Genomic DNA, 25,180 nt, shown 5'->3' with positions numbered 1-25,180 from the left:
GAGAAACAAGCATTTCGCTACACCCGCAATAACATCTTCTCAACACGTGTATGTGAAATAACATTTGATTTGATTTGCACTCAGCTGTCATACTCAATTATTTACTTGAAAGAGCCTCATTACAATGCTTTATTTATTTATTTTAAATGTTGCAGTCATTGGTTTTGGTTTGGGATACATTTGAAAGTGAAAAATCTATGTTACCGTGGAATTGCCCATCTACTTTAGCTGGCTTCGCTCGCTCACTCACTCACTGATCTCACTCACTCACTTATGGTAGCATTGTGATATGAGGGGGTTATTAGAGTGATTGCCCTCTCATTTGAGTACTATTGTGCTAAATGGGATTGACACTGTCTGTAGTAGTCTTATCACAGTTTCTCTGGTTTCATGACTACGTTAGAGTTCAACCCTCAGGCTACTTACTAGGTGAAAACATTCCTTTTTGAAGATCTTTTGAAGAAGTTGAGGAACTGCTAGCTAGACAAAACATCCAGGCTGGTTCTCAAGGCAGATGTGATGCCTATTACTAATGGTGAGTGGAGTTGGGTAGAAAGTGTATGCCTTTAGCTTAATCTAGCAGCCTTGCTTCGCACTGTTGTCTCAAGTCATCATCTTTGTCATCCAACGGCATGTTTTATATATTTTCTGGTGCAGAGTTGTCACACAGGAAGTTGTCAAATAAAAAAAGTCCTCCCTGGGCTCCAGACATTCAACCTGAAGGTCAAATCTAGTTGAATTAATCTCCTGTTTAGTTGAATGTTCTACGTTGCCTCGCTTAGTCTGGCCTCATTTCTGTTACTTTTTGACCCTTTTAAAAGTCCTGTCCTTTTCAGACCGAAACTTGTGTTTACTGATGGCTCGGTGTCCCCCAGCAATTCAGCTCCCTCTCAACTCTGTCAGTTATTAAAGAGTCCAGAAAGTAATATTAGAGTCCTGTCACTATATGTGTTTACTTAGAATCTCCCCCTAAATTCCCCTGTATGTCTAACACTACTAGGAGAACAACAGCAAAAGAGAATATATAGTCCCCCAGCTGCTGTGATACTGAGCTGATGTGTTGCTCTCACGGCCCCAGAGGTGTAAGTGATGATGCATGGGTGTGAATGGCTGATGTTAGGAACAGGCTGTTCTAAGAACACACTGTTGAAGGGGGATGGGCTCTCAAAGCATTCAGCAAGAAATCATTTTTATTTATTTATTTGATTGATATTTATTTATTTAACCTTTATTTAACTAGGGAAGTGAGTTAAGAACAAATTCTTATTTACAATAACGGCCTAGGAACAGTGGGTTAACTGCCTTGTTCAGGGGCAGAATGACAGATTTTTACCTTGTCAGCTCTAGCAACCTTTCGGTTACTGTCGAAACGCTCTAACTACTAGGCTACCTGCGTGTGTGTGTGTAGCTCACGATGCTCGCATGTACAGAAAATTGGCATTGAAAAACAGCTGTTCCTTTGCAAAAAACGATCTAGTAACCTGATCTAGTAAGCCAAAATACCAATATACACAGGTGGTGAAGTAATGTTTAGGATTGGTAGGATTATAGGATTATAGGCCTTTGTAATAGGATGTTATTTTGAGTGCTAACAGGATGTATGTATGTTGATGTGAATACATCACATCAGTCGCACGCTGATGTGTTGGGTACTTGGTCCTCTGTCACTTGTGTTGGCAGAGGTGACCAGGCTTTAAAGTAGGGATGGGGGAATCTATACATATCTATACAGTAGAGTATACCAATATTCATTTTGCCGATTTAATAACGATCCTGTCACTTCAAGTATCAATTGGTAAAAACTCTGGTATTTCTCATCCTATAGCTTGTTCTCCATCTTCTTTTTAAATAGTGTGGCAACATCTTTTGAGCACTTCTAGGGGTCTCTCGTGTTCCTCTGCAGCAGACGTACACTAAACTGTGCATTCAGAAAGTATTCACACCTTCACTTTTTCTTCATTTTGTTACATTACAGCATTATTCCAAAATGGATTAAATAGGTTTTTCTCTTATCAATCTACACACAATACGCCATAATGACAAAGAAAAAACAGGTTTTTATAAATTGTTGCAAATGTATTAAGAATGAAAAACTTAAATATTACATTTACATAAGTATTTACAGAGTACTTTGTTAAAGCACCTTTGGCAGCGATTACAGCCTCGAGTCTTCTTGGGTATGGCGCTACAAATTTGGCCCACCTGTATTTGTAGAGTTTCTCCTGTTCTTCTTTGCAGATCCTCTCAAGCTCTGTCAGGTTGGATGGGGAGCGTTGCTGCACAGCTATTTTAAAGTCTCTCCAGAGATGTTCGATCAGGTTCAAGTCCGGTCTCTGGCTGGGCCACTCAAGGGCATTCAGATCCTTGTCCCGAAGCCACTCCTACATTGTCTTGGCTGTGTGCTTAGGGTCATTGTCCTGTTGGAAGGTGAAACTTTGCCCCAGTCTGAGGTCCTGAGTGCTCTGGAGCAGGTTTTCATCAAGGATCTCTCTGTACTTTGCTCCATTCATCTTTCCCTCGATCCTGACTAGTCTCCCAGTCCCTGCTGCTGAAAAACATCCCTTCAGCATGATGCTGTCACCATCATGCTTCACTGTAGGGATGGTGCCAGGTTTTCTCCAGATGTGATGCTTGGCATTCAGGCCAAATAGTTAAATCTTGGTTTCATCAGACTAGAGAATCTTGTTTCTCATGGTCTGAGAGTCTTTAGGTGCCTTCTGGCAAACTCCAAGCGGGCTGTCATGTGCCTTTTACTGAGGAGAGACTTCTGTCTGACCACTCTACCAAATAAAATAACATTTTATTAGTCACATTTAAAAAATATATATTTTAAATCAAATCAAATTTATTTATATAGCCCTTTGTATATCAGCTGATATCTCAAAGTGCTGTACAGAAACCCAGCCTAAAACCCCAAACAGCAAGCAATGCAGGTGTAGAAGCACGGTGGCTAGGAAAAACTCCCTAGAAAGGCCAAGACCTAGGAAGAAACCTAGAGAGGAACCAGGCTATGAGGGGTGGCCAGTCTTCTTCTGGCTGTGCCGGGTGGAGATTATAACAGAACATGGCCAAGATGTTCAAATGTTCATAAATGACCAGCATGGTCAAATAATAATAATCACAGTAGTTGTCGAGGGTGCAGCAAGTCAGCACCTCAGGAGTAAATGTCAGTTGGCTTTTCATAGACGATCATTAAGAGTATCTCTACCGCTCCTGCGGTCTCTAGAGAGTTGAAAACAGCAGGTCTGGGACAGGTAGCACGTCAGGGTTCCATAGCCGCAGGCAGAACAGTTGAAACTGGAGCAGCAGCACGGCTGCTAGGCAAGTCAGTTAAGAACAAATTCTTATTTTCAATGGCGGCCTAGGAACAGTGGGTTAACTGCCTTGTTCAGGGGCAGAACGACAGATTTCTACCTTGTCAGCTTGGGGATTCGATCTTGCAGCCTTTCGGTTACTAGTCCAACGCTCTAACCACTAGGCTACCTGCCGGCCCACATGCGCCAAATACAACAGCCTTACAGTGAAATGCTTGCTTACAAGCCCTAACCAACAATGTAGTTTAAAAAATATGAATAAGAATAAGAAATAAAAGGAACAAGTAATTGAAGGGCAGCAGTAAAATAACAATAGCGAGACTATATACAGGTGGTAACGGTAGAGAGTCAATGTGCGGGGCACCGGTTAGTCGAGGTAATATGGACATGTAGGTAGAGTTATTAAAGTTACTATGCATAGATAGTAGCAGCGGCGTAAAAGAGGGTGTTTGCAATGCAATAGTCTGGGTAGCCATTTGATTAGATGTTCAGGAGTCTTTGACTAGGGCCTTCCTCTGACAGCACCTGGTATAGAGGTCCTGGTCCTGGTATAGAGGTCCTGGTCCGCAAGGCACTACCCTCTATAGGTCGGAGGCAGAGCAGTTGCCATACCAGGCAGTGATGCAACCAGTCAGGATGCTCTCGATGGTGCAGCTGTAAAACCTTTAGAGGATCTGAGGTCCCATGCGAAATCTTTTCAGTCTCCTGAGTGGGAAAAGGTTTTGTCGTGCCCTCTTCACGACTGTCTTGGTGTGCTTGGACCATGTTAGTTTGATGGTGATGTGGAAACCAATGAACTTGAAGCTCTCAATCTGCTCCACTACATCCCCGTCGATGAGAATGAGGGTGTGCTCGGTCCTCCTTTTCCTGTAGTCCACAATCAGCTCCTTTGTCTTGATTACATTTAGGGAGAGGTTGTTGTCCTGGCACCACATGGCCAGGTCTCTGACCTCCTCCCTATAGGCTGTCTCGTCGTTGTTGATGATCAGGCATACTTGTGTCAGCGGCAAACTTAATGATGGTGTTGGAGTTGTGCCTGGCCCTGCAGTCATGAGTGAACATGGAGTACAGGATGGGACTGAGCACGCACCCATGAGGTGCCCCTGTGTTGAGGATCAGCATAGCGGATGTGTTGTTACCTACCCTTACCACCTGGGGGCGGCCCGTCAGGAAGTCCAGGATCCAGTTGCAGAGGGAGATGTTTAGTCCAGGGTCCTTAGCTTAGTGATGAGCTTTGATACACCAACACTTTGCTATGGTGTTGAACGCTGAGCTGTAATCAATAAATAGCAGTCTCACATAGGTGTTCCTTTTGTCCAGGTGGGAAAGAGCAGTGTGGAGTACAATAGAGATTACATAATCTGTGGATCTGTTAGGGGCGGTTTGCAAATTGGAGTGGGTCTAGAGTTTCTGGGATAATGGTGTTGATGTGAGCCATGACCAGCCTTTCACAGCACTTCATGGCTACAGACGTGAGTGCTATTGGTCGGAAGTCATTTAAGCAGGTTACCTTAGTGTTTTTGGGCACAGGGACTATGGTGGTTTGCTTGTAACATGTTGATATTAGAGACTCGGACAGGGAGAGGTTGAAAATGTCAGTAAAGACACTTACCAGTTGGTCAGCGCATGCTCGTTGTACACGTCCCGGTATTCCATCTGGCCCTGCGGCCTTGTGAATGTTGACCTGTTTAAGGTCTTACTCACATTAGCTGTGGAGAGCGTGATCACAGTCGTCCAGAGCAGCTGGTGCTCTCATGCATGTTTCAGCGTTATTTGCCTCGAAGCGTTCATAGAAGTAGTTTAGCTCGTTTGGGAGGCTTGTGTCACTGGGCAGCTCTCGGCTGTGCTTCCCTTTGTAGTCTGTAATGGTTTGCAAGCCCTGCCACATCCGAGGAGCGCCGGAGCCGGTGTAGTACAATTCGATCTTAGTCCTGTATTGATGCTTTGCCTGTATTGATGGTTCGTCGGTGGGCATAGCGGCATTTCTTATAAGCTTCAGGATTAGAGTCCCGCTCCTTGAAAGCGGCAGCTCTAGCCTTTAGCTCAGTGCGGATGTTACCTGTAATCCATGGCTTCTGGTTGGGGTATGTACGTACAGTCACTGTGGGAACGACGTCATCAATGCACTTATTGATGAAGCCGGTGACTGATGTGGCGTACTCCTCAATGCCATCAGAAGAATCCGGGAACATATTCCAGTCTGTGCTAGCAAAACATTCCTGTAGGTTAGCATCTGCTCCATCTGACCACTTTTTTATAGACCGAGTCACTGGTGCTTCCTGCTTTAATTTTTTTTGTAAGCAGGAATCAGAAGGATAGAATTATGTTCAGATTTGCCAAATGGAGGGTTTAGGGAGAGTGGCAGTGGCAGACCACGTGTAACAACACCAGCACAGGATCGGTACATCCGAACATCACACCTGTGGGACAGGTACAGGATGGCAACAACAACAATTCATCTTCAATGCCCTTGCTGATGGAAGGAGGTTTTCACTCAAAATCAAACGATACATGGCCCCATTCATTCTTTCCTTTACACGGATCAGTCGTCCTGGTCCCTTTGCAGAAAAACAGCCCCAAAGCATGATGTTTCCACCCCCATGCTTCACAGTAGGTATGGTGTTCTTTGGATGCAACTCAGCATTCTTTGTCCTCCAAACACGACGAGTTGAGTTTTTACCAAAAAGTTATATTTTGGTTTCATCTGACCATATGACATTCTCCCAATCTTCTTCTGGATCATCCAAATGCTCTCTAGCAAACTTCAGACGGGCCTGGACATGTACTGGCTTAAGCAGGGGGACACGTCTGGCACTGCAGGATTTGAGTCCCTGGCGGCTTAGTGTGTTACTGATGGTAGGCTTTGTTACTTTGGTCCCAGCTCTCTGCAGGTCATTCACTAGGTCCCCCCGTGTGGTTCTGGGATTTTTGCTCACCGTTCTTGTGATCATTTTGACCCCACGGGGTGAGATCTTGCGTGGAGCCCCAGATATAGGGAGATTATCAGTGGTCTTGTATGTCTTCCATTTCCTAATAATTGCTCCCACAGTTGATTTCTTCAAACCAAGCTGCTTACCTATTGCAGATCCAGTCTTCCCAGCCTGGTGCAGGTCTACAATTTGGCCATAGTGGAGTTTGGAGTGTGACTGTTTGAGGTTGTGGACAGGTGTCTTTTATACTGATAACAAGTTCAAACAGGTGCCATTAATACAGGTAACGAGTGGAGGACAGAGGAGCCTCTTAAAGAAGAAGTTACAGGTCTGTGAGAGCCAAAAATCTTGCTTGTTTGTAGGTGACCAAATACTTATATTACACCATAATTTGCAAATAAATTCATAAACAATCCTACAATGTGACTTTCTGGATTTTTCCCCCTCATTTTGTCTGTCATAGTTGAAGTGTACCTATGATGAAAATTACAGGCCTCATCTTTTTAAGTGGGAGAACTTGCACAATTGGTGACTGACTAAATACTTTTTTGCCCCACTGTATCTTAAGAATTTGGTTGCAAGCAGGACTAAGGGTAACACCGACATCATCTTTTAACGAGCGGTAATGAGGTGACCAATAATGGTATTGATGGTATAACGAGGCATCAGCTGATGATAATTTAGTGCCATCGATGATTGCAATTGGCCCCTTGTTATTTGATTATATGCCAACAGGCTACATTCTGTAGGCTACCCGTTAGTCTATTCATTGTCACATAATGAAAGGTGTGAAAACCCATAATAGAATTGGGCTGCCTGTGTAAACACAGCCTATATCGCCCAGCACTGGGCGCAAACTCATGAGGCTCGGAGCTGGAGCACGCTGCTTAGACCACTGTGCTACAATGCTCTAGCAAGCACTAAGAATACCTAACTCAGCATAAAAAGAAACGTCCCTTTTCAGGACCCTGTCTTTCAAAGATAATTTGTAAAAATCCAAATAACTTCACAGATCTTCATTGTAAAGGGTTTACACACTGTTTCCCATGCTTGTTTAATGAACCATAAACAATCAATGAACATGCACCTGTGAAACGGTCGTTAAGACACTAACAGACGGTGGGCAATTAAGGTCACAGGTATGAAAACTTAGGACACGAAAGAGGCCTTTCTACTGACTCTGAAAAACACCAAAAGAAAGATGCTCAGGGTCCCTGCTCATCTGCGTCAACGTTTCTTAGGCATACTGCAAGGAGGTATGAGGAATGTAGATGTGGCCAAGGCAATCAATTGCAATGTCCGTACTGTGAGACGCCTAAGACAGCACTACAGGGAGACATTACGGACAGCTGATCGTCCTCGCAGTGGCAGACCACGTGTAACAACACCTGCACAGGATCGGTACATCCGAACATCACACCTGTGGGACAGGTACAGGATGGCAACAACAAGTTACACCAGGAACGCACAATCCCTCCATCAGTCCTCAGACTGTCTGTAATAGACTGAGAGAGGCTGGACTGAGGGCTTGTAGGCCTGTTGTAAGGCAGGTCCTCACCAGACATCACCGGCAACAACGTCGCCTATGGGCACAAACCCACCGTTGCTGGACCAGACAGGACTGGAAAAAAGTGCTCTTCACTGACGAGTTGCAGTTTTGTCTCACCGGGGGTGATGGTCGGATTCGCGTTTATCGTCGAAGGAATGAGCGTTACACCGAGGCCTGTACTCTAGAGTGGGATCGATTTGGAGATGGAGGGCCCGTCATGGTCTGGGGCATTTTGTTACAGCATCATCGGACTGAGCTTGTTGTCATTGCAGGCTATCTCAATGCTGTGCGTTACAGGGAAGACATCCTCCTCCCTCATGTGGTATCCTTCCTGCAGGCTCATCCTGACATGACCCTCCAGCATGACAATGCCACCAGCCATACTGCTCGTTCTGTGCGTGATTTCCTGCAAGACAGGAATGTCAGTGTTCTGCCATGGCCAGCGAAGAGCCCGGATCTCAATCCCATTGAGCACGTCTGGGACCTGTTCCATCGGAGGGTGAGGGCTAGGGCCATTCCCCCCAGAAATTTCCGGGAACTTGCAGGTGCCTTGGTGGAAGAGTGGGGTAACATCTCACAGCAAGAACTGGCAAATCTGGTGCAGTCCATGAGGAGGAGATGCACTGCAGTAATTAATGCAGCTGGTGGCCACACCAGATACTGACTGTTACTTTTGATTTTGACCCCCACTTTGTTCAAGGACACATTATTCAATTTCTGTTAGTCACATGTCTGTGGAACTTGGTCAGTGTATGTCTCAGTTGTTGAATCTTATGTTCATACGAATATTTACACATGTTAAGTTTGCTGAAAATAAACGCAGTTGACAGTGAGAGGACGTTTCTTTTTTTGCTGAGTTAATGAATACTGATGAAACATAGGCATGCGTTTTTCATTATTTTGTTTTAAGCCTTCCCCAAACCCTAGCCCTAACCTTAACCACTCAGAATAAATGCCTAAACTGTTAACCTTTTGAGTTGTTTCTGTTTCTACCCTGTAACCACACAGAATTAATGTGCCAGAAATATACGTTCATCCATAAGTCAAAGGGAAGTGAGCCAGATTCAAGCCCATGCTGACTTGGACCTATGTGTGCCGGGGTCAGTTGCTGTAACCACTGGACCCACAGGCACTGAGGAAACCAATAATTTTATAACGTTTATTGCTTGCCTTCAACATATAATGAAACAATTGATCTAAAGAAAACTATTTTCCTTAACAAGATATACATTTACCTCCAACAAATATGTTAATTTATTATAATCCACATAAGAATTCACAAGCGACGCGCTGTAGCCTGCACCTAGCCTACAGAAGGTACAATGGAGGTATGGTACTGCATTGTATACAAACACTACTTCCAGCTGCCCCCTGGCTACGATTCCAAATATTTCTCCAGATATTCAAATCTTTCTGCTGGGGCATTATTCTCCTCCTGCGATTAAAGGGGTCAAATTAACATCCGACATCTGTAGGTCACACACAGGACTCCGAGATGAGGAGAGCGCGAGAGCCTGCTATAGAATATGTACAATAATGAGGTCATTCATCATTAGTCACAGACTTGAGAAGCTCCATGATTCTGAGTAGTTATCTCCTTTTTGGTGCAAGGGATGATATAAAGCACAATCTGGAATCTTCTCTATTCCGCTGGCAGGGAATTGACCCAGTATGAATCATCCAAAATGTAACGTCAGAACCATCACGTGAAGCCGCGCCTCTCTTTAGGACTGACCCACTTTGGGATCCTGTGAAGACTTCTAGCTTTAATTGGATTTGTATGATATAAGTGTTGCAGTCTGGAGTCCTGATAACACGGCAGCGTTATTAGATTAGGTTAGATTAGGGCCTAATTGATTTAAATTAATTGATTTCCTTATATGAACTGTAAATCAGTAAAATTGTTGCATGTTGCATTTATATTTTAGTTCAGTATTGAATACAGAGTGCAAAGGGCTATTCAACATTCATCTGCAAAATCTGTAAAGTCTAGCGGGACTCCTTGTACTATATCAATATTCACAGAATGTCATATCGGGTGGGACTTGGGTTAAAATATTGATATTGAAAAAGTCTGTATTCAATCAGCCCAAAGTTTAAAACTGAAATGTCTGTGGTTTGACCGGCAGCAGCTTCATACTGTGTTGTTTTGCTACTCTATTTCAATGTAGAGATTATTCAGAAAAGTCTGAAAACATAAAGTCAGAGCTGATGTTTTTCCATTGTATTTTATTAAACAAATTGTGACCAAGTTTTTCTGTGGAACATGTTGAGAGAGGTTACTCCAGCACACCAGACAAATGTTTAGTTTCCCCCTCAAACATTTGAATGAATATCTATCAAAACTTTGGGATCATTACATAAAAATAAAGCTGCAGATTACTTCTGATTAAACGGAAGATGGACAAATTCACAGTCACCTCACTACCACTTAATCAAAAGTTGTCTTGCAGCCCAGTTCTCTTTAAGACCCCGTGGCCACTGAGCCACTATAATTAGGTCATTATAATGTTTAGAATAGTATTATTCCTCTGAATGTGAGAGAATCTAGTGCTCCGTCTATGACTGATCTCAGCCTGTGCCATTAAATTAGCCTGTTCTGACTAGGAGCCATTAAATGATCCGACATCGTTAGATAAAGCTCCCCGTGACCTCTGCTTCTCTCACTTTCATTTAGATAATGATCTGAACTGATGTGGTGTCCATGGCGCCCAGCAGTTTGTCATAGCATCGCCATTTTCATTTGAATTACTTTGTATTGTTCATTTCAAAACATTTATTCAATCCCCAGAAATACATACAGTGGTAAAACTGTATGTGTGCGGACTTCCAAACCCATTTGCCTCTGCCCTCCTAGTCCTCATACAAACCTTCCCCAATCACGATAGTAGTATTACAGTACAGTAGCTCAGATACAGTTCTCACAGACAACACACAGGTCTTTACCATGACCTCCCGGATGGCGCAGTGGTCTAGGGCACTGCATCGCAGTGCTAGCTGCGCCACCAGAGTCTCTGGGTTCGCGCCCAGGCTGGGCTGGGTTTGCGCCCAGGATCTGTCGCAGCCGGCCGCAACCGGGAGTACCGTGGGGCGACGCACAATTGGCATAGCGTTGTCCGGGATAGGGAGGGTTTGGCCGGTAGGGATATCCTTGTCTCAGTATGTAAAATGTAATGAAAAATGTAAAAAAAAAATGTAATAAAATGTATGCACTCTACTCTACATCGCTCTGGATAAGAGCGTCTGCTAAATGACTAAAATGTAAATGTTTACAGTGCCAATCAGCTTTTGAAACAATAACAAAGCATTCTCCTGCCACTGTTTCGGTAAAAAGCTCAGGGATGGGGCTGGAGAAATGTAAACATTCAAATTCATAGATATAGCTTATACCTTCCATGATATCAAAATTATACTTTAACAATTTTTTTTTCTCGTAAAAGATGGGGAAAAAACATCAAATCAGCTACAAGTGATTTTAATTTTGGAAATCTGTTCCAAACTATTCCCACGCATAATAGAGATATATTTACTGTATGTGATCGTATACAAATGTACATTTTAGTCATTTAGAAGACGCTATTATTCAGAGTGACTTACAGTTAGTACATTCATTTTAAGATAGCTAGGTGGGACAACCACATATCACAGTCATATTAAGTATATTTTTCCTCAATAAAGTAGCTATCAGTAAAGTCAGGGCTAGTTCGAGCCCCCTGACATTCCGCTCAAGAAAAATTCATCCCGTGGCTGAAACTAGTCGATAATCCCTGCTATAGTGTTTGTTTACATTTACTTTGTTTACAAACATTGGAGTAAAACAAACTTATATTTTGGGTTCTGATGGGGTACGACAGTTGAACTAAGTTATATTCTTCAATAATCAATGGGTACATATTATTAATTTATTAGTCCAAAATGGAGGCAGTAACTGCAGATTGCCCCTTTAACATTCCAGTGAGGGTTCACACCAGCTCAGTAGGAAATGCCATGGGCCCCAGGTTACTATGTCACTTTGGGTTGATGGTGTACTGTACTGAATATAACCCCTTTTGATTAGAGATTTGCTGACAGTGACTCCTCTTTGATTTGACTCCTCGTGAGGGTCAGTTCTGTTCTTAACATAAAATTTGTCATGAGCAATAATTTTTCCAAACTGCCTACGAGGGAATAGAGACTTCATAAATGTCAATGGTATGTTGTTGTCTGTTTGTGTCTGATAGGGCACTACCGGAGCTCTGAGACATGAATGACCTTCCCTTGTCCCTCTCACTCTGTGGAACCTCAGGCCCTCACCACGCTGGCTCACATGTGGGTACTACTTTGTGTGTGTGTGTGTGTGTGTGTGTGTGTGTGTGTGTGTGTGTGTGTGTGTGTGTGTGTGTGTGTGTGTGTGTGTATATATCAAGTGCTGAGATGTGTTAATCGGTAATGAGTGCCTGCTGGCTGATTTCATTGTCAAGCCCAGACCCTGAGGACTGTGTTGCCATGGTACCTGAACAACAGCAGCAGCATCTGAACATCTGTTTGCCACAGGGATCAACATTTCATCCTTATTTTCTTTTACAATATCTTGCTATAGATGTGAAGATTTTGACAATGCCAAAGAAAATATATTGCACAATGCATTTCTGTATCTCTGAAAGTTTCTCCTTGCTGATAAAGGAATGCTGATAAAAATTTGAAAGCTGGTGAAACTTTGCGATTCAAGGGCTAACAGGATGTATCATAAACATGCAACATTTTACACTTCTATCCAGTTTATAAGAACACAGACGACTCAATTCTCACTGCTAACACGTCAATACACTCATTAGTTGACATATCAATATGTTTGGAAGAGGCTAGGCAAGTAAAGGCTGACAAACATACTAGTCTTATCTCTAATATGTTCTTTGATGAATGCTAACCCTTGACTTGGACCATAGATCACCGCACAGGGGAGGAGGGTTAGGCATATCACTGTGATACATTATGTACATCCAATGCTCTAATATCCTATGAAACCTGTGTAGTTTGTGTGTTTTGAAAGCTGGTCACCCTCCAAGAGTGATGGCATCCCCTGCTTCCTGTGTAATGGGCTGTCCCACTGAGCGATGAGAACCATGATTGCCTGCACAGACCAAATGGGACCAGGGGGGATTAATCTGACAACTTGATGTAGGTGTACCTCACCCCCCACAGACAGCAGGCCTCAGTTAGAAAGCTGTCTTGCTTTTTTACATTTTTCAATGTCTGGGAGGTGACAGCATGCTGATGAAAGAAATAACAGCACCACTTGTCTGATTCCTATAGGCTCTAAGTTTCAACAGCTGCACTGCTTAGAAAACACGGGGAGAGGAAATGTATCAAGAGCAGGCTAGGCAGTTGAAGAGAATGGACACACCGTAACCGTGGTCCTTGGGTCTTGGACGAACAACAGACAGGTAAGATCAACCATACTCTTCAAAGGGAAAATGAGAAAGCCATATGGATCATCCTTGCATACACTCTTAGAAAAAAAGGTGCTATCTAGAACCAAAAAGGGTTATTTGGCTCTCCATAGGAGAACCCTTTGAAGAACCCCTTTTGGTTCCAGGTAGAACCCTTTCCACAGAAGGTAATACATGGAACCCAAAATAGTTGTACGTGGAAACCAAAAGGGTTCTCCTATGGGGACAGCCACAGAACCCTTTTGGAACCCTCTTTTCTAATTGTGTATACTTTGTGACATACAGGTGCTCTATCTCCTGAGGTATGGTAATGTAAAGTATTGAGTTGCCAGATTTCAGATGCGTCACCTCTACAGTTATACTCCAGAACAGATGACAAAGGAAAGTTTGATCAAACGTTCCCTTATCCACCTTACTCCCTGAAGATCCACATTCTTTTTAAAGACCTTGAGGGATTTTCATTAATGTTTTATATCTCCTCACGTTTAAACCTGCCTGCATATGTCTACATGTCAAAGGTAAACAGACTAAAGCTCACACAGCAGGCGCTTGGTATGCAAGGACGGTCCATGTCATGAATCAAACATGAGTGGGAACTGCCAAATCTGCAGTCTTCTAGGTAGGAGATACATTTTCCTGCAGGCCCAGTGCGATTTATTGCATTAGGTGTTGGGACTACATTTTGCCCTGCTTATCAGAAACAGATGTTTTCAGCACACCCGTATTCTATTAGAGTCTTAAGACATGGACTGACCATCAGCACTAGGGATATAGTGGATCAGAATGTGTTTTAGGTAGACGTGTGGACGGGACCTGACTTTGATCAGTCAAAGGAATTACTCCCTAAGCAAATAAAAGGTTACTATATGTGTTGGCTCTGCATGGATGGGAAACAGGCGTTGCTATGATTACTAACTAAAGGACTGTGGTTAGGTTCACCTTTCAAGGTCAGTGGGTTGAATGGCAATGTGTTGACACTTCAGCAGAATGTCACTATCTGCATGGTGGCATTTCGATCGATCTTTCTTTTTTCTTCTGTTTGTACTTTAAAACATGGTCCATGTTTTCTCTGTCTGTTAAAAGGTTAGTCTGTAAGGTACACAAACATGACCTTGCATCCTTGCTTTATTGTTAGCATAGGCACTATACAGTGGCGTGCCGTGGGCCTGGGCCTTCAGTGAGGTACTACACACTCCCACCCGAATTAATCCACCTCTTATTACCACCTCCCTAGGTATCCAAGATGGCGTAGCAGTGTAGACGTCTTTGTCCTGTCGTGTCCCGTGTATATATCTTTTTACATCTTTTTCTTCGCATATCTTTTAAAAATACTTTCTTAAACCTCAACTTCTAAATACTCTCCTGCAACCCGCCTCACCCAATGTGGCGTGGATCTGCTTTTTTCTAAAGTATTTCTATTTACTTCTGATCTGGAATCCATCTACTGAAGATAGCCAGCTAACTGCCTACCAGCTATCAGTTAGCAAACCATTGCTAGCGGTCATCAGCTAACCTTTAGCTCGGAAAGCTCTCGCTAGTTTGAACAACGTGACTAAAACCAGAGCATAACGGACCTATTTCTCTCCATATCCCCGGATTCCTACCGCAAACTCTGAACATTTTCATCTGGATCTTCGCAACTAGCTAACCACAATCCCGGGTGACCACTCCTGGCTAGCGTTTCCATCCCGGAGCAAGCACCAATTAGCCTGAAGCTAGCCCGGCTAGGGCTCCTGTGCTACCACTGAAGCCCACTCCTGGGCTACAATATCCGGACCCCTTTACTGCCGGTACGGAGCACGGAACCCCGCCGATCCTCTACGACTGGAATACCGACATAATCTGCCCGAGGACTCCAACAGGCCCCTCAGGCGTGACGCCCGCTGAAGGCCCATTCTGCTAACCTACTAGGCCTGTTAGCTACCTAGAGCTACCTGGAACCCTACTAATTCCACGACTGGTCTATCGACGTCACCACACGAAGAGGCAAAAACAGACTCCCCCCACCCCCATCGCGACGTCCCCCAAAAGCTAACTTGCCTGCCCCGGTCTGCTAACTGCTAGCTTATCTTGCAGCTAGCGCAGCCAGGAAGCTAGCACCAGTTAGCAAACACAATTCTACAATTCACAACCTCTCTTTCGCCATCGCTATCCGGCTTGGATTCTCTGTCGACACGACCACGTCTGGTCTGCAGACGTGCCCTCAACCGGTGCCCTCAACCGGCCTCCATCTGAGCAGACCCCCTCCGTCTGAGCAGACCACCCCCCGGGCTACTAACTTTAAACGCGTGCTAGCTTAGTGGAGGCCTCACTGCTCCATCTACGGCTGCCCCCTGGACACTATGATCACTTGGATACATAGCTGATGCCTGCTTGACTGTCCATTAATTCATGGTACTCCATTCTGTTTATTTGTGTTTTATCTGTCGGCTCTGTGCCTTAACTCAGGATCTGTGTGTAGTTAATCCGACCCTCTCTGCCCAGTCGTCGCCATTTTTACCTTCTGTTGCTGTGTTAGCTGACTAGCTGCTGTTATCTCACCTGTTGTTTTAGCTAGCTCTCCCAATCATGACCTGCAATCACTTTATGCCTTATTGTATGTCTCTCTCAAATATCAATATGCCTTGCATACTGTTGTTCAGGCTAGTTATCATTGTTTTGGTTTGCAATGGACCCCGTAGTTCCACTCTCCGTACCTCTGATACCTCCTTTGTCCCACCCCCCACACATGCGGTGACCTCACCCATTGAGACCAGCATGTCCAGAGATACAACCTCTCTTATCATCACCCAGTGCCTGGGCTTGCCTCCGCTGTACCCGTGTCCCACCATACCCTGGTCTGCACATTATGCCCAGAATCTATTCTACCACGCCCATAAATCTGCTCCTTTTATTCCTTGTCCCCAACGCTCTAGGCGACCAGTTTTGATAGCCTTTAGCCGCACCCTCATCCTACTACTCCTCTGTTCCTCGGGTGATGTGGAGGTAAACCCAGGCCCTGCATGTCCCCAGTCACCCTCATTTGTTGACTTCTGTGATCGAAAAAGCCTTGGCCTCATGCATGTCAACATCAGAAGCCTCCTCCCTAAGTTTGCCTTACTCACCGCTTTAGCACACTCTGCCAACCCTGATGTCCTTGCCGTGTCTGAATCTTGGCTTAGGAAGGCCACCAAAAACTCTGAGATTTCCATACCCAACTATAACACTTTCCGTCAAGATAGAACTGCCAAAGGGGGAGGAGTTGCAATCTACTGCAGAGATAGCCTGCAAAGATCTGTCATACTTTCCAAGTCTATGCCCAAACAGTTCGAACTTCTAATTTTAAAAATTAATCTCTCCAGAAATAAGTCTCTCACTGTTGCCGCCTGCTACCGACCCCCCCTCAGCTCCCAGCTGTGCCCTGGACACCATCTGTGAATTGATCGCTCCCCATCTAGCTTCAGAGTTTGTTCTGTTAGGTGACCTAAACTGGGATATGCTTAACACCCCGGCAGTCCTACAATCTAAGCTTGATGCCCTCAATCTCACACAAATCATCAAGGAACCCACCAGGTACAACCCTAAATCCGTAAACATGGGCACCCTAATAGACATTATCCTGACCAACTTGCCCTCCAAATACACCTCTGCTGTCTTCAATCAAGATCTCAGCGATCACTGCCTCATAGCCTGTATCCGCCACGGGTCCACGGTCAAACGACCACCCCTCATCACTGTCAAACGCTCCCTAAAACACTTCTGCGAGCAGGCCTTTCTAATCGACCTGGCCCGGGTACCCTGGAAGGATATTGACCTCATCCCGTCAGTTGAGGATGCCTGGTCATTCTTTAAAAGTTACTTCCTCACCATATTAGACAAGCATGCTCCGTTCAAAAAATGCAGAACCAAGAACAGATATAGCCCTTGGTTCACTCCAGACCTGACTGCCCTCGACCAGCACAAAAACATCCTGTGGCGAACTGCAATAGCATCGAAGAGCCCCCGCGATATGCAACTGTTCAGGGAAGTCAGGAACCAATACACGCAGTCAGTCAGGAAAGCAAAGGCCAGCTTTTTCAAGCAGAAATTTACATCCTGTAGCTCTAACTCCAAAAAGTTCTGGGATACTGTAAAGTCCATGGAAAACAAGAGCACCTCCTCCCAGCTGCCCACTGCACTGAGGCTAGATAACACGGTCACCACTGATAAGTCCGTGATAATCGAAAACTTCAACAAACATTTCTCAATGGCTGGCCATGCCTTCCACCTGGCGACTCCAACCTTGGCCAACAGCCCCGCCCCCCCCGCTGCTACTCGCCCAAGCCTCCCCAGCTTCTCCTTTACCCATATCCAGATAGCAGATGTTCTGAAAGAGCTGGAAAACCTGGACCCATACAAATCAGCTGGGCTTGACAATCTGGACCCCCTATTTCTGAAACTGTCCGCCGCCATTGTCGCACCCCCTATTACCAGCCTGTTCAACCTCTCCTTCGTATCATCTGAGATCCCCAAGGATTGGAAAGCTGCCGCTGTCATCCCCCTCTTCAAAGGGGGAGACACCCTGGACCCAAACTGTTACAGACCTATATCCATCCTGCCCTGCCTAGCTAAGGTCTTCGAAAGCCAAGTCAACAAACAGATCACTGACCATCTCGAATCCCACCGTACCTTCTCCGCTGTGCAATCCGGTTTCCGAGCCGGTCACGGGTGCACCTCAGCCACGCTCAAGGTACTAAACGATATCATAACCGCCATCGATAAAAGACATTACTGTGCAGCCGTCTTCATCGACCTAGCCAAGGCTTTCGACTCTGTCAATCACCATATTCTTATCGGCAGACTCAATAGCCTCGGTTTTTCTAATGACTGCCTTGCCTGGTTCACCAACTACTTTGCAGACAGAGTTCAGTGTGTCAAATCGGAGGGCATGTTGTCCGGTCCTCTGGCAGTCTCTATGGGGGTACCACAGGGTTCAATTCTCGGGCCGACTCTTTTCTCTGTATACATCAATGATGTTGCTCTTGCTGCGGGCGATTCCCTGATCCACCTCTACGCAGACGACACCATTCTGTATACTTCCGGCCCTTCCCTGGACACTGTGCTATCTAACCTCCAAACGAGCTTCAATGCCATACAACACTCCTTCCGTGGCCTCCAACTGCTCTTAAACGCTAGTAAAACCAAATGCATGCTTTTCAACCGTTCGCTGCCTGCACCCGCCCGCACGACTAGCATCACTACTCTGGACGGTTCCGACCTAGAATATGTGGACATCTATAAGTACCTAGGTGTCTGGCTAGACTGCAAACTCTCCTTCCAGACTCATATCAAACATCTCCAATCCAAAATCAAATCTAGAGTCGGCTTTCTATTCCGGAACAAAGCCTCCTTCACTCACGCCGCCAAACTTACCCTAGTAAAACTGACTATCCTACCGATCCTCGACTTCGGCGATGTCATCTACAAAATAGCTTCCAATACTCTACTCAGCAAACTGGATGCAGTTTATCACAGTGCCATCCGTTTTGTTACTAAAGCACCTTATACGACCCACCACTGCGACCTGTATGCCCTAGTCGGCCGGCCCTCGCTACATGTTCGTCGTCAGACCCACTGGCTCCAGGTCATCTACAAGGCTATGCTAGGTAAAGTGCCGCCTTATCTCAGTTCACTGGTCACGATGGCTACACCCACCCGTAGCACGCGCTCCAGCAGGTGTATCTCACTGATCATCCCTAAAGCCAAAACCTCATTTGGACGCCTTTCCTTCCAGTTCTCTGCTGCCTGCGACTGGAACGAATTGCAAAAATCTCTGAAGTTGGAGACTTTTATCTCCCTCAACAACTTTAAAAATCTGCTATCCGAGCAGCTAACCGATCGCTGCAGCTGTACATAGTCCATCTGTAAACTACCCACCCAATTTTACCTACCTCACCCCCATACTGCTTTTATTTATTTACTTTTCTGCTCTTTTGCACACCAGTATCTCTTCTTGTACATGATCATCTGATGATTTATCACTCCAGTGTTAATCTGCTAAATTGTAATTATTCGATTTATTGCCTACCTCATGCCTTTTGCACACATTGTATATAGATTCTCTTTTTTCTACCAAGTTATTGACTTGTTTATTGTTTACTCCATGTGTAACTCTGTGTTGTTGTCTGTTCACACTGCTATGCTTTATATTGGCCAGGTCGCAGTTGCAAATGAGAACTTGTTCTCAACTAGCCTACCTGGTTAAATAAAGGTGAAATAAAATAAAATAAAAAATTACCATCATTATGATGCCATGGCTCTAGACACTATACATTTAGACAGAAACGCAGTATAACCAGGCCTTGCGTCACCTTGAAATTGACAAATTGACATTTTTGGGTAAACGGTGTTTACCCAAAAACATGACACAATCAATGAGTCTTTTCAATATTTCCCTTCACCTTTTCATTGTGCAGCTTCGTTGCCCTGCGCGCTTGTTCTTTGAGCTGTAGATCCACTCCGGTGTCCCCAAAAGTTTTCAAAAGCACCATTGCTTGTAAGTGCCCAGCCGTACTTTGGTGTCTCGTTGCTGCCTTGGTTAGACAACTCAAGTTTGCAAAGCCAGTGTGGCTCCAAACACCAAATCGATCACTTGCAAATATTAGGCATTCCTAGCAGCACAGTTTGCAGTGCTTCTCGGAGTCAAGGAGCCTGTGAGCCATTGACAGCGCTCGTAGTTGAAACTTTGAAAGTGGCGAGCGAACGAACCCCTTTCCCGCCTGTGACAGGCTTTGTGGCGTCGGGCGACCTCTCCTTACAATGTCTAACTTTTCTTGAAAAGTTCGTCTTGAGAATGGCGTTATAATTATATCCTCGACCAAATCGATATCTTCTCCTCCTTCCGCCATTGTGGGTTGAAAAAACAGCTTAGTAGTATGCGAATTAATTCGTTTATCAAATTCAGTTTCCTAGATCTCCATAGGACCTGCCTCTCAATATTGGTAATCCAATCAAAAGACGTGCACGCACTACGCCTGCTAGCTGGCTCCTGTGTAACACTGGAGCCAGCCAGCAGGCGTACAATAGCCAACTCTAAAGCTGATTGGTTGACACTAAATTTTCATTTCCATTCACTATAAGCTACAAGCGCCCGCACTGTTGATTCTGAAGGCCTGAGGGCAGATTTTAGACCCCTGGCAACACATGATGGCTGAATATGATTGGATTAAAGATCTAACATAAAGACCAGCCCTCCAAATCTCAACCTGGGGCTGGAAGCAGTGCAACCAAGAGGAAAGCTATGAAATGAAGAGTATAACTCTTACTCTGGGGAATAATTTAAACATATTTGTGGGACAATATATTAAAAAAAAAATTATATTCTGATGATGTTTAGGCCAGCAGAGAAAGCCTTGCAGGCCCTGACGGCCCACCACTGGCACTATAGCATGACAGGGCCATTTTATCTACTGATCTAGGTTTACCACTTTATAAAGCAGACAGACGTGCTGCTGCAGCACATCTCAGGGTACAGTTCTATCTGAAGTATGACGTTCCGTCAGTGACTACAAGGGTATGATGAGGCTGTTCTCATATGAGGAGCATCATCACAACACTAGAGCCAATCAAGGCACATATTATCTATTATATTTACCAGATACTCAAGTGGCTGCTCTAACAATGAAAATAAATGACTTCAAAAATGGAAGGCATTCGGGACCAGGCAAAGATCAGGTGGGACTATTCTAGCCAATGAGAGGGCAGATATTCACGTGAACAACAGGTACAACTCCGATATAACGTTTTTTTTCTAAAAGTTGCCGGGATGTCACGTGTCCTACTTATATCAGTACACTCGTAACAACCTAGGCATTACGAAATGTCTATTCGATCAAATAAGCCACACGTAGGAAATAAGCCATTACATTCAATACTTTCAAAACGCCACCTACTCGAGAAGACAGATTTTGGGCCCAGTTATCCCTCTCGCTTTACCTCTTCCTCTCTGACCAATGTCAGGAGGATACTTCACCACCAGACTGTCTGTGTCCCATCAGATTACTTCCTCATATCATACATAGTTCATTGAGTATGCTGTTTTAATTAAGTTAAAGACATGCACTGGTACTTCGGCGACTAAGTAAGTCTTTTTTAAACCTCCTGTTTTGGGGTAGATGTTTCAATGTGTTGTTCATACATTCGTACATGCATATTCTATGAGAGGAATTACTGTCTTAACCTCAATTAGCCAGAAAATCCCTAGTTTGAAGGTGACTGTTTTCTGGAAGCTGTGCCCGCCATTTAGAGTACTGCGAGCTTGGACCACGTGTGCCAGCCCTTTAGCAATTTGAGTTCCAGTCAATGAGTTTCAGCCCCTTGCCATTTGAGTGACAGCTAGCAAGAGGCCTGCCCAGCATTATCCAATGAAGTTGCAGGGTGGCCCAACGGCTCAGTGGACACAGCAGAGAGAGCAAGAGATAGAGAGAGCGATGACATGGTGCACCTATCTGCACATATGTTAGGTAGTATGCAATTTTCGGGGACCATTTTTGGCTTGTGAGCGCTACTTTCAGAGTTACTAGCTAAAAAGTATACAAAAGTATATTTCATATTTTAAAGAGCTTCTATTACAAGATTATAGACAGCCCTCTTATCTCTCATCAAGTTTTCAATGACCTAGGTTTCAAAGCCGCTAATGCTCACGTTGATCTAGAAGAAAGATTTATTCCACGGGACAAGTATCGAGTGGCGCAAGACCTTGTAGGATGATGTAATGTATGTGGAATTGAATGTTGAGGCTCGGAGACTGAACAAGATTTGATCGGGTGAAGCTTGATTCTGAATGAGGCTCAACAGTAGGGTCTTTCATAACAGCATGGTTACCTCACAACTGCTGTTGGTCACCATGGAGACCCTAGACAGCACATTTATGATCAAATTTATTTACAAAGAAAACACGTCCCTCTGACTAGCCCTAGTTGGATGCTTCCCTATAGGCCTACATTTTTATTTCTTGGAAAAACAAATAAACATGGAGATGACCCTAGGATACAGTAAACAACATCTACCTACGTCTGGCTTTCAGTTTGAAGTGGGGCTAATGATCCACCCCAGAGCCCTGAAGAGGCTCAGTCTACAACATGTTTTGTAACCACACTAGAAAACATTGGATAATGTTGATTGCAGGGACTCCCAAGAATTACAGCAGGGCAGGCAAAGCTGGGCATTAGAGAGTGTTTTTCTCCTCCAGGCCTCATGACCTGTTTCTACATAACATCCACTCACTATATCCCTTGATGCTCTGTTATGAAATACCTGGTTCTATCAGGTCACGGTGGACTTACTCCATTCCATGTTCCTTCCCTGCTAGATATAACCTCAGGGAAAGAGCTTGGCAGGATATATGAAGGCATATGCCAAACTGCTATGGCACATTTAATGTGGAGAGCTATTGGAGGTCAGATCATTAGCAGCATTCTAGTTTGACCCAAACAACTTACGGAGTAAGGTCCAAACAGTACCATCCGAGAATCAAAATAATACATATGTCTATATACACTGAGTGTACAAAACATTAAGAACATCTGCTCTTTCCATGACATAGACTGACCAGGTGAATCCAGGTGAAAGCTATGATCCCTTTTTAAGGTCCCTGATTAAATCCACTTCAATCAGTGTAGAAAAGGGGAGGAGACAGGTTAAAGATGGAATTTTAAGCTTTGAGACAGTTGAGACATGGATTGTGTATGTGTGCCATTCAGAGGGTGAATGGACAAGACAAAAGTTTGAAGTGCCTTTGAACGAGGGTATGGTAGTCGGTTCCAGGCACGGTTTGTGTCAAGAACTGCAACGTTGCTGGGTTTTTCACAGTTTCTTAATATTTTGAACACTCAGTGTAAAGTCCTGCTTTAGAGGCTTCCAAGATCGATGGACTAGGCTTGAGTACACAAACATGGTTATCATATTTTATATTCCACATGAGCACTCATCCATGTATCTGTTAGTAATATTTATGTATTTATTCATAGCTATATAGTGCCTTGTATAAAATGTAATAATTGGCAGGGAATATAGTTTCACTGTAAAAACACATTCTAATCAAAGCTCAATCTGGTCAACTAGAAGAGGATGGACTAGATTCCCCTGCAAATGTCTGCTTCCTCTCAAGGTTTTTTCCTACATAAAGAGGTTTTCTTTGCCACCTTCTTTGCCTTTGCTTGCTCTTGGAAAATATCAATTGGAAACATGGGACAACTGTGTTTTGTAGTCAAGGGTTAGTTCTGTCCTACTACTTTCTACTCTTGTCACTTTCTCTCCATCTGGTGTTGCATCATTGGGTTTGAGGGCAATGTTACCAAGTTATTGTATTCATACTTTAAAGACTTTGATCTAGGCCTATATAAATGATAAGCTTAACAAATAATCACTTGAGGGTTTAGTTGTGTAACAATGCAATGCACAGGCTAAAGTAAAAACGACTCCAGGATCTGTCATTTAGCTGTAGGGTACTGATTTTTCCAGCACTCTACAATTTCCACTGGGTCACAGCATGGCCTAAGAGTGACCCACTCACCTTGTCATGTGATAGGGAATCTGTGATGATTCATGTCTGACTCTGCTCAGCAGTCAATGAGTTCAGCCTTACTTAATGAGCTTTCACCTGCAGCCCCTTGTGTGACTGGCTGCCTGCTGCCTACTGTGTGGACACATACACGCACGCACGCACGCATGCACACACACACACACAGTCAGCATGACCTGGTTGAGGTCTAGACTGGAAGCACTGAACTAAATTGCTAATACACTGAAGTGCATTATGGTTCCAGTGCATTGTCCACACATAATTAACTGATCTTTGTTTGGGTTCCCGAGGCACATCACCTGATACTGTTTGACTGTCTAATGTGGCGAAATAATGAACCATGTTGTAGTGATGTCAGCCACTTGCATGTGTCAATGGGTTGCTGTTGCCACACGCTGTGTTATCAGCAGTAGCCCGTTGGCTTGGTTGGGACATTATGACCACAAAGATTGTAGATTTATTGTTGTACACTCATGTAGCCTTTTTCTGCATGGTTCTAAAGTAGGAACAGATAACTGGAAAAAAGACTTTCCTCCGTGTGAAGAAGGTACTGTAGTTACTTGAACTTATCCTTTGAATGCGGTTTACTGATTTAGATTGAATAACAAGAAATGTGATTTATTTCTTTGCCATACTGCAGGAATGTCATCCTTTTGTGAAGAACCTTGGTAGACTCAATCAAGAGTTTTAGGGATTATCCCCTCTGGTGTCATACGTTTCTAAAGTCACTTTCGTTTAAATGAAGTCAGTCGGTAGAGCATGGCGCTGGCAACGCCAAGTCGTGGGTTCGATTCCGGGCCACCCATGCTGTATGTAAAATGTATACACACATGACTGTAAGTGGCTTTGGATAATTTTACTGCATCCGTTTGATAGCGGCCCAGCTGTGCTCTTCACAACCACTCAGCCAGATGGCTCAGCTAGGCGCTGTCAGCAAAAAAAACAATTAGGACAGAGGAGCTGGATTTGGCCATGAGAGCATCACGTGTGTCACTTAACCATCATAACTTTTACAAGGGGAATTAGATGTTGTGTCATTCCAACGTGGTCATTAATACTGTTACATGCTCATAAAAGCTTCCCACCACAAGCACGTTGGCCAGACATATTGTGTTGTGTGTGATTGAGAGGGTGGAGGATGTCCATTAAACTGAAGTGGTTTAACCTGTAGATGTAGAAGCTCATGGAATACCGAGGTGTTTAAGATTTTCAACACAGAGGAACAAAGCACGTGGTTTGACCTTAGCTCTCTGCAATATAGACCTAGCTGAATGGCCTGTGTGGGTTATGAGGCTTTGTGATGATCAGTATGTTGACAGAGGTCAGGGCCTCTGACCTACATATTCAGCTCTGTTATGGAAAAGAGGGATGCACGTGTGTTGCTTAATCAGGGCCTTTAACAGGTATATGCTCTTATC

At 44.3% G+C, this 25,180-nt stretch overlaps 1 protein-coding gene across 2 annotated transcripts in view; it reads left to right on the top strand.

Moving 5' to 3' along the window:
• The window catches only part of LOC129825748 (phosphoribosyl pyrophosphate synthase-associated protein 1), a 53,250-nt gene that overhangs the window by 19,019 nt on the left and 9,051 nt on the right, over window positions 1-25,180 (top strand). Inside the window, exons 12-14 of one of the 2 annotated variants that reach the window (XR_008754942.1) lie at window positions 12,014-12,101; window positions 12,823-12,950; window positions 13,086-13,216. The gene's annotated coding sequence lies outside the window, so the exon portion shown is untranslated. Of the gene's footprint in view, window positions 1-12,013; window positions 12,102-12,805; window positions 12,951-13,085; window positions 13,217-25,180 lie in introns of both variants that reach the window. The other variant, XR_008754941.1, reaches the window with a different exon arrangement.

Source organism: Salvelinus fontinalis, chromosome 2 (genome assembly GCF_029448725.1).
Source record: "Salvelinus fontinalis isolate EN_2023a chromosome 2, ASM2944872v1, whole genome shotgun sequence".
NCBI lineage: Eukaryota > Metazoa > Chordata > Actinopteri > Salmoniformes > Salmonidae > Salvelinus > Salvelinus fontinalis.
This window is presented reverse-complemented; position numbering and strand designations above follow the sequence as displayed.